Raw genomic sequence first — 10,397 nt, 5'->3', positions numbered from 1 at the left:
TTGGGTCTGAGCTAGAAGTTAGAAGTGTGCGTCTGTGCGGGTGCATGTGGTGCTGCAAAGACCCTTACCCAGCGAAAACTTGACCGAATCCTGCAGCTCCAGGAGGTTCCAAAGGACAGATTGATCTATGTGATTCGAAAGAGCCTGAAGGAAGAATGGAAGAAAGAGGTGGAGAGGGAGAAAAAGGATCGAACCTTTGACAGATGCTTGAAACTCCCAAACACCCATCTTTCAGCCGCAGCGCATCTTTCAGACAACTGGAAACCCCAGAGTTTCCACCGGGAGATGCTGGCATTCAGGAGACAGCAGGCGTCCACTTATAGCCTGGCTGTTTGCGGGTGTATTAATAGCCCTTTTGACCAGGGGGGGAAACGAAGATGAAATTTCACGGTCTCGCAGATCCTCTTTGAGAGGCGCTCATGTGGGACTCGGCGCTGGGTCTTCAGAAAAAGGGGCTCAGCTTTCGACAGCTCTTGTGTTTTCTGGCAGGGCCCCGAGGCATTTGTTGCGAAGCTGTGTTTACGCGGCTTTGATCAGGCATGTTTAACTTTTCGGCTGCATGACAGCAGCAAAACAACTTTGATACGTGGCTAATGAAACACATTTTGTCGGAGAGCGCCCAACAAGGTCTCGCGCGTTCACGGATGCTGGGGCTGGCGGGGGGGGGGGGTAGAGGAGAACACAGAAATGTAACGAAGGCAGCTTGCCGGGGGGGGGGGGGGGACAGCGGCAGAAAACAGAAACAAACACGGCCGCCAAAACTGCAGCCCGACTCGGGATCCAAAGCAGCTCAAACTGATTTTTTATACTGCCTTTGATCTGACGCAGACAAAAGAGTTGAGCAAAATTCCCATTAAATTTCATCTGGGGGATTGTCAGGCCAGAACAGGAAAAGAGGCTTAATGCTCTGTGTGTCCTAGGGGCACATGAGAAGAGGCAGGCCTGCAAAACCACGGCGGCCCGGGCCACTTTCCCCAGCCTGTCAGGTGACCGGCAAACTGCTTGGGCTACAAAACCAGAAACTTCCCCACCGGGATGAAATTTACGGCATGTAATGCCCTAAGAGAAAATATTATGAAAATGATTTATAGGTGGTACATGACCCCAGTCAAGCTTGCAAAAATTTATCACTTGCCTGATAATAAATGTTGGAAATGTAAAGAAAATGAAGGTACATTCTTTCACCTTTGGTGGACGTGCCCAAAGATTAAGGCGCTCTGGGAGATGATATATAATGAATTGAAAAAGGTATTTAAATATACCTTCCCGAAGAAACCAGAGGCCTTTCTCTTGGGTATTGTCGGCCAAGTGGTGCCAAAGAAGGATAGAACATTCTTTATGTATGCTACAACAGCAGCAAGAATACTTATCGCAAAGTATTGGAAGACACAAGATCTACCCACCTTGGAAGAGTGGCAGATGAAGGTGATAGACTACATGGGACTGGCAGAGATGACTGGCAGAATCCGAAACCAGGGAAGAGAAACAGCGGAAGAAGACTGGAAGAAATTCAAGGACTATCTAAAGAAATATTGTAAAATTAATGAATGTTAGAATGACGTTGGGTCAGAAAATATGTGGTTATCAGCGGTAATGGATAAGTTAAAAAGAAAAGAAAGGTCAAAAATTAAGTGAAAAACAAGGGAAGGATTTGCTGAATGATAAATTAGAAATTGGAATACAGAAAGGGGAGGTATGAGGAAGTCGGGGAAGTAAGTTATAAGAAAATAAGGGTTGAAATTATACTTGTTTTTTATTTTCCGTTTGTCTGTTCTACTGTATTGTATTGTTTTGTTGTTATAAAAAACTTCTGAAACTTTAATAAAAAAATTATTTAAAAAAACAAAACCAGAAACTTCCTTTATGCAGTGCGTAAAAGACACCCAGACAGAGAGAGAGATCAGGTACAACATTCAATGTCTCGAAGGTCTCACCCTTCCGCCCGCCAATGTTTCTAGCCCTCATGGAAACCAGTTCCCAGGGCTGGGAGGCAGGATCTCGGGGGTCAAGTATTGCTCCTTGCCGCTCTCCGTGGCAAGCCAAGGCAGGGAAATTATGCAAAAACAAACAGGGCATATGCAAATTCCAGCTTTCACAACCTGTGCTGCCTGCAGAACAGTACCCTTCTTAGTGCAGAAGCTGATCAGATTGATTGATTTCCCCACCACAAACACACCACAATCTAGTGTACCGTATTGACAATCCTGGCTCTGGCAGGCACCAGCAGAGTCTCACTTCTCACAGCCTTGTCTACATGGAATAAGAGTTGTCGACTGGGAAGGTAGAGCAACAGAAGAGGGGCAGGATCAGTTGGGACCACGGCAGAAGCAAATGGTTAAAGGCCTTAGCATGGCCCACCTGCCCTACCTGCAGCTCTTGTTTTAATAATAATAATAATAATAATAATAATAATAATAATAATAATAAATAATATCGTTAACTGCTTAAATCACATCTCATAGAATCATAGAATCTTAGACTTGGGTGGGACCCAATGGTCATCTAGTGCAAACCCCCCTGCAATGCAGGAATCTCAGCTAAAGTATCCAAGACAGAGGACGATCCAACCTTTGCATAAAAATCTCCAAGGAAGCAGAGTCCACCACATCTCATGGGAGTCTGTTCCACTGCTGAATAGCTCTTACTGCCAGAAAGAGTTTCCAAACGTTGAGTTGGAATCTCCTTTCTTGTAACTTGAAGCCATGGGCTCAAGCTTGCTCCCTCTTCCATGTGACAGCCCTTAAGATAGCTGAAGATGGCTATCCTTTCTCCTCTCAGTCTAAACATACCCATCTCCTCCAACCATTCCTCATAAGGCTTGGTTTCCAGACCCTTGATCATCTTGCTCACCCATCTCTGCAAACCTTCCAGCTTGTCAACATCCTCCTTAAATTGTGGTGCCCAGAACTGGACACAGGACTCCAGATGTGGCCTGACCAAGGCAGAAGAGAGTGGGACGATTCCTTCCCTTGATCTGGACACTAGACTTCTCTTGATGCAGCCTAGAATAGCATTAGCTTTTCTTTGCTGCTGCATCACACTGTTGACTCATGCTAAGCTTGGGGTCCACCAAGAGCCCTCCATCCTTTTCTCATGTACTGCTAGCTTCACCTATCAGCTGATTCTCACCAATGCACATATAGGGTGGAGAAATGGGATCTGCCATCTCTTGCCCTGAGTTGCTGGCAGTTGTCATCCAAAACATCAGGTTGAGGAAGACTTCCGCAGAAAACTGAATGCTTCTTTGCTTTTCTCCCCACCCCACTGCCGAACCTTACAAGTTTCATCTTCTGATTTGTTTCCCCCCACACTCCCCAAACAATGCTGTCCAAGGCACGGCACAAAATTGAAATTTCTCGGCTAAACTTATATTGAAAAGTCACTACACATTACGATCAGCTTTGTAATCAGCTGAGCTTATAAGATCACAGCACATGACTTTGGCAAAAGCTCATTGCCTCTGCAATCAGATTTAAGATATGCCATGACAACGGACAAGGCTTAACATGCACCAGTCCCAGTTTTAAGGCATCTCCCACCCCATGACGCCAACACAGCCTTGCATGGTTCCAACCATTTCATTCCATGGAAGGCTGCAGTGGATTATAGAGGGTCACGTTTCAGGAATTATTTTCAGGCTGTAATTGCCAGAGGCAGAAAATTCGGGAACATAGAAGTGGGCACTCTCAAGTCAACAGAGGAAGGAGAGAGCTGAGTTTTCCAAACAGGGGTTCACCCAGATCCAAGACCCTAGGAATTCATCCCAGAGTGGACTGATATAAAATCAAAGAAAATTGATGCAGCATTGTAAGAGATGACTTAAAATGGTCAATGGGGGGAAATATTTAAATTAGCATTTGACAACTCAGATGTTAAATCATGGACGTTTGAACATGTGTTGCATGCTTGCCATTAGGGTTCATGCACTTTGCAGCCTGGAGAAGAGGAGACTGAGAGGAGATGTGACTGTGTCAACCACAGCAAACTATGGCAAGTTCTTAATGAAATGGGAGTACCTGATCACCTCATCTGTCTCCTGAGAAATCTCTATGTGGGACAAGAAGCTACAGTTAGAACTGGATATGGAACAACTGATTGGTTCAAAATTGGGAAAGGAGTGCGGCAAGGCTGTATATTGTCTCCCTGCTTATTTAACTTATATGCAGAATTCATCATGCGAAAGGCTGGGCTGGATGAATCCCAAGCCGGAATTAAGATTGCCAGAAGAAATAGCAACAACCTCAGATATGCAGAGGACACAACCTTGATGGCAGAAAGTGAGGAGGAATTAAAGAACCTTTTGATGAGGGTGAAAGAGGAGAGCGCAAATTATGGTCTGAAGCTCAACATCAAAAAAACGAAGATCATGGCCACTGGTCCCATCACCTCCTGGCAAATAGAAGGGGAAGAAATGGAGGCAGTGAGAGATTTGACTTTCTTGGGCTCCATGATCGCTGCAGATGGTGACAGCAGCCACGAAATTAAAAGACGCCTGCTTCTTGGGAGAAAAGCAATGACAAACCTAGACAACATCTTAAAAGCAGAGATATCACCTTGCCAACAAAGGTCCATATAGTTAAAGCTATGGTTTTCCCAGTAGTGATGTATGGAAGTGAGAGCTGGACATAAAGAAGGCTGATGGCCGAAGAATGGATGCTTTTGAATTCTGGTGCTGGAGGAGACTCTTGAGAGTCCCATGGACTGCAAGAAGATCAAACCAATACATTCTGAAGGAAATCACCCCTGAGTGCCCACTGGAAGGACAGATCCTAAAGCTGAGGCTCCAATACTTTGGCCACCTCATGAGAAGAGAAGACTCCCTGGAAAAGACCCTGATGCTGGGAAAGATGGAGGGCAGAAGGAGAAGGGGACGACAGAGGACGAGATGGTTGGACACTGTTCTCGAAGCTACCAGCATGAGTTTGACCAAACTGTGGGAGGCAGTGGAAGACAGGAGTGCCTGGCATGCTCTGGTCCCAGGGGGTCACGAAGAGGCGGACACGACTAAACAACAACAAACTTTGCAGCCTGGAGAAGAGGAGACTGAGAGATGTGGTAGCCAAATATCTAAGAGATGTCACCTGGAAGATGGAGCAAGCTTGTTTTCTCCTGCTCCAAGGGGCAGGACCCAAACAGGTTACAAGAAAGGAGATGATAACTCAACATTGGAAGGTGAAGGACTCCCCTTCCTTGGAGATTTTAAGCTGAGGTTGGATGGTCAAGGATTCTCTAGCTGTGATTGCTGAATTACCGGTACAGGGGGTTGGACAAGATGGCCCTTGAGACCAGAGATTTACAGAAGATTGGAAGAAATATATGAATTATTTGAAGAGGAACTGTAATCAACAAATTACGCTAGTAGGACTACAAGGAATTTTGTAAGGAGGAATATATGAAATATTGCAAAGAAGAGAAAGAAGAGAGATATTAGTTATGAGATTTAAATGTGATTGATGGAAGTCAAAAAATTGTATAAGATATAAAAGTATGTTTATTAATTGTTGGAAATGTTATGTTAAAAAATAATAATAATAAAAAATAAATGGCCCTCCAGCTCTACAGTCCTATGATTCTTTGGTCCATCTAGCTCAGAAGTGCCTACTCTGGCAGGCAGCAGCTACCCAATATTTCTCAGCTCCACCTGGAGATGCTATTGGTGACTTGGCCTTGAACTTGCAACCATAAAACTGTAGTGTTGGGAGGGATCCAAAGGGTTAACTAATCCAACCCACTACAATGCACGGGAAGGCAGATGGTCTTCCCTGAAGCCTGGGGCGGAAGAAGGGGGGTGCGGTGGGGGCAGTCCACCCCAGGTGTCATCACCGAGAGGGGTGACAAAATGGCGGGCAGCACGCGTCGCGGGGCCTGCTGCACACCCGAGCCACGCGTCTCTCCTGTGAGTGATGCGGTGGCTTGGGCGCCCGCAGGCTCCGCACTGCCCCAAACGGTCCGCCCACTGCCTCCCTCCCAGCTGTAGGGCGGCTGAGTGGGAGGAGGCAGGCAGACTCTTGGAGGCCCCGTGGAGCGTCCTGCCCCGGCTCGCCCCGCCCTGCGGGTGGCTGGCTCCACCCCTGGGCGCAGGGCACGCACGCTGCCCCAGGCGCCCAATCGGTTTTGAAATTGAAATACAGTCATACCTCGGGTTGAATGTGCTTCAGGTTGAGTGCTTTCGGGTGGTGCTCCACAGCAACCCGGAAGTAACAGAGCATGTTACTTCTGGGTTTCGATGCTCGTGCATGTGTAGATGCTAAAAATGATGTCACACGCATGCACGGAAGCGGCAAAATGCAACACGCACATGCGCAGACGCACCATCGCATCTTATGTTCTGTTCAGGATGCAAATGGGGCTCTGGAAAGGATCCTGTTCGCATCCCGAGGTACCACTGTACTTTATTGTCACTTGTACAACTTGTATACAGTGTGATTACACGAGCTCCCCCCACTCAGCTCTCTTAGTCTTAATTCCCCTCGTTTACTGACGCACACCTACCAAACCCAAAAGTCAGTTTCCCTGTTGTTATCTTTTCATTCAGCAACCTAATAGCCCACGGATAGAAGCTGTTCTTTACCCTGTTGGTGCGACTAATCATGCTTCTATATCTTCTGCCCGAGGGCAGGAGATCAAGAAAGTGCTGGCCAGGGTGTGAATCATCCCTGAGAATTTTCCTCACTCTCCTGAGGCAACGTTCTTCCGCTATTTCATCCGTGGGATTCACGGGACAGCCCATAATATCTTCTGCTGTATTCACCACCCTCTGTAGGCACTTCCTATCAGATGATGTCAAACCAGCGTCCCACACCGTGATGCAGTATGAAAGGACACTTTCTATTGTGGACCGGTAGAAGGAGATCATCAAATGTTGATTGACATCATTCTTCTGCAAAACTCTGAGGAGATGGAGTCTCTGTTGGGCTTTCTTAACCACCTGGGTTGTATTGCTCCACCGCTGCCAGAAGCTACCCCACCATCCCCAGACTTGCTAAGATGAGAGCAGCTGAGGCAATTTGCATGAGGGGGTGGGGTCCATAGGGCTGGGCCAGTCTCCTTTGGAGTAACCAGTCTGGAACCTCTGCAAGAAATAAACGTTCCCCGTGGATTGTGCAAAGGAGGAGTCTCCGTAAATGGAAATTCTGCAAATGGAGCTGGGGTGTGTGTGTGGAAACATCCCATAAAATCGCCGGGGAGGAAAAATGGCCTGTGCTAAGTGAAACTTTATATATATATATCCCCTTCTTAATTTCCTTTTCATTTAACATCTTTAACATTTAAATCTCTTTTTTAAATAAAAGGATTTCTTTTCTCTCTTTTGCCTTTGCCTCTCTTAAAATCTATGCCGTTAAAGTGGCCCTATTAAAACTCCAACCTTTGCCAAGTAAATCCTCCCCCAGTAAAAAGAGCTCTAAAGACGGAGGAAATTAGCAGAGATCTGGGACAGATCCCAACCTCCCATAAACGGGAGTACTTTGGGCCATTAATCAAGCTTGGCCTTCGCTTCAGAGGATGGGAGCCTCGCGGCAAGACCTTCCGCCACTAAAAGCATGCTAAATATTTATGGGGGCTGAGCGCTGGGGCTCTCCGCCCGGGCAGGATGGGACCCTCTGCCTCCCCACAGACGCTGGCCCCAGCGCTGAGCGCAACTGGCCTCTAACCCGCTAATGTCTCATCCTCCGAATCCCAACTCCTCAAAATCTCCCCTAGTGGGTCTACCAGGCCAAAGGAGGTGGGAAGCAGCAGATAAAATAGGTCAGGAAATGAGAGGTATCTAGAGTTCAAAGCGCTATTTTGTTCCTTTGGAGCAGATGGACTAGATCAAAGGCTTTTTAAAAAAGCTGCCTCTGTTAACTTCGCCTCTACGTAGTTCCACTCATTGTTATTTATTTGCTTGTGGCATCTATATCCTAACTTGCCCCCCAAAGAGCAAAAGGCAGGGTACATGGAGCTGGGAGAGCAGGGTTCGAATCCCCAATCAGCCAGAAAACCCATGGAGCAACCTTGAGCCAATCACCATCGCTTAGCCTAATCTACCTCACGGGGTTGTTGTGGGGATATGGGGAGGAGGAGAACCAAGCACACTTCCTTGAGCTCCTTGGAAGAAAAAAGTGATATATAAATGTAATAAATACATAAATAAAATTTTAACAAAGATACCTAATACTACGTTCTGTCACTAGGTGTCACTATTGCACTTTACTGGGCTTGCTGAACTCAACTAAAGACTTGACCAAAAGAAAGACCTCTGTCCAAACATTTTATTTTGCAATTAACCTGCCAAATTGATTGTACAAATCCACTCCAACATCCCCGCAACACTAGAAGAAGAGAACAGATAATTTATTCGCTAAATTTGTATCCCAACCTTCCTCTCTTGTGCATGGGGAATGTGGTCCATCTTGATTTTCTGGTCTCCAAGCAGCAGAGGAATTGAGCCAGCCCTCTGCAGATCTGTCCTTTTTATAGCAGAGTGGAAACAGCCACCCAAGTCCTGTCCTTAAATTTTAATTCCAATGCACCATCTTTAAATGTGGCTATAAAGTCAAAGCAATCGACTCTGATGGAAACTCTCAGCTTTCCATTTTATGCTCTGCATGTGCTTTGGGCACAGAGGAAAGTCTTCGTCACCTTCTTGCAATGCAGGAGAACAAATGCAAGAGGAAGGGGAACAGAGTGCTTGAAGGAGGGGGAGAAAGAAAGAGGAAGCACAACGTACCTATGAAGCAGAGGGAGGTTTGATGGCATCTCCACAGAGCCACTGACCCCAAGGGTCATCTAGGCCAACCCCCAGCAATGCAGGAATCGCAGCTATGTATCGGTCTGTTTGAGCTGGATGGAAAGCCACTGCAGAACAGTCATGAAGTCACCACTTCCAGGGCAGCCTGTGGCCGTCAAATGTCAGCCTAAGAACATCAGAAGAGCCTGCTGGATCACGCCAGTGCCCCATCTAGGCCAACCAACTGTTCTCACAGGTGCCACAATGGGAAACCCACAAACTTATGGTAGCTCTGGACCAGCTCAGATAGAGCATGGGGCTCTTAAACTCAGTTATGGGTTCAAATCCCGCGTTGGGCAATAGAGTCCTGCCTTGCAGAGGGTTTGGACTAGATCAAGGGTAGGCAAACTAAAGCTCAGGGGCCACAAGCGGCCCATGGGGGGGGTCATTTAACTGGCCCACGAGCCGCCCACTCGATGAGTCCTCGCACGCTGCTCTAAACCGGAGCAGCGTGGAACGGGGACTTGTTTCCGCGGTGCCAGAAATGGCATCTGTGCATGCTCAGACGCCAAAAATCGCATCTGTGCAGATGCCGGAAATCGTGTCTGTGCAGACGCCGGAAATCGCAGCCATGCACGCTCATGCGCAGGCGCGATCTGGCCCACGGAGGGATCTCCACTGGTGAGCACCAGCCCAGGCGAGGTAAACCTTGCCGACCCCAGGACTAGATGATCCTAGTGGTCCCTTCCAAGTCTACAATTCTATAATAATAATAATAATAATAATTTATTATTTGTACCCCGCCCATCTGGCTGGGTTTCCCCAGCCACTCTGGACAGCTTCCAACAAGGATTAAAAATACATCAAAATGTCACACATTAAAAAATTCCCTGAACAGGGCTGCCTTCAAATGTTTTCTAAATGTCAGGTAGTTGTTTATCTCTTTCACATCTGATGGGAGGGCGTTCCACAGGGTGGGCGCCACCACCAAGAAGGCCCTCTGCCTGGTTCCCTGTAGCTTTGCTTCTCACAGTGAGGGAACCGCCAGAAGGCCCTCAGTGCTGGACCTCAGTGTCCGGGCAGAACGATGGGGGTGGAGACGCTCCTTCAGGTATACTGGGCACAATTCTATGAGCACAAGAGCCCTCCCCTCCAAAGGTTTCCAACCAATCCCAACTTGGTTCAATGGAATCCAGGTCGTTCCGCTGAGACCCGGAAGCCAAGGTTGGGCAGCTGTGGCCAAGACCTGTCCCCATCTCTCCTGGAAGACGAGATTTCCCAAGGCTGGTCTCAAGCACTGGGACTCCTGCACCACCATGCAGCTAGTTAACATGCCAACATTTGTCAGCATTTGAGACCCATCCTGGCCAAGTAATCCCCCTTCCCTTCCCCATCGACTTAATGAAGCCCAGAGTTTCCCACAATGCACTGCGGCTCACGCTCTCTGTGGCCTCGCCAGCTTTTGTCTGCAGCCTGTCATTACTTTCTAATTTCCGCCTCCTCCTCCTCCTCCCCTTCTGCGCTAACCGTCCTCGCAATAATTGTCTTCCCTGACTGCTGTAAACAAAAGACAGGCCCATCAGCGCAGATTAACCTGTACGCCGTCGGCGGAGGCGACTGCCAAACCGAGCCTGTCTCTCGTGGCGACGACTGCCATCAAACAGCTTGTCCAATTAAAGGCTCCCGG

General features: G+C 47.6%; 1 protein-coding gene across 1 annotated transcript in view; it reads right to left on the bottom strand.

The window, feature by feature from the left end:
• The window catches only part of CNTFR (ciliary neurotrophic factor receptor), a 412,330-nt gene that overhangs the window by 281,292 nt on the left and 120,641 nt on the right, over positions 1-10,397 (bottom strand). The window lies entirely within an intron of this gene.

This window comes from Podarcis muralis, chromosome 11 (assembly GCF_964188315.1).
Source record: "Podarcis muralis chromosome 11, rPodMur119.hap1.1, whole genome shotgun sequence".
Taxonomy (NCBI): Eukaryota; Metazoa; Chordata; class Lepidosauria; order Squamata; family Lacertidae; genus Podarcis; species Podarcis muralis.
The sequence above is the reverse complement of the archived record's forward strand: the minus strand, read 5'-3'. Positions and strand labels throughout refer to the sequence as shown.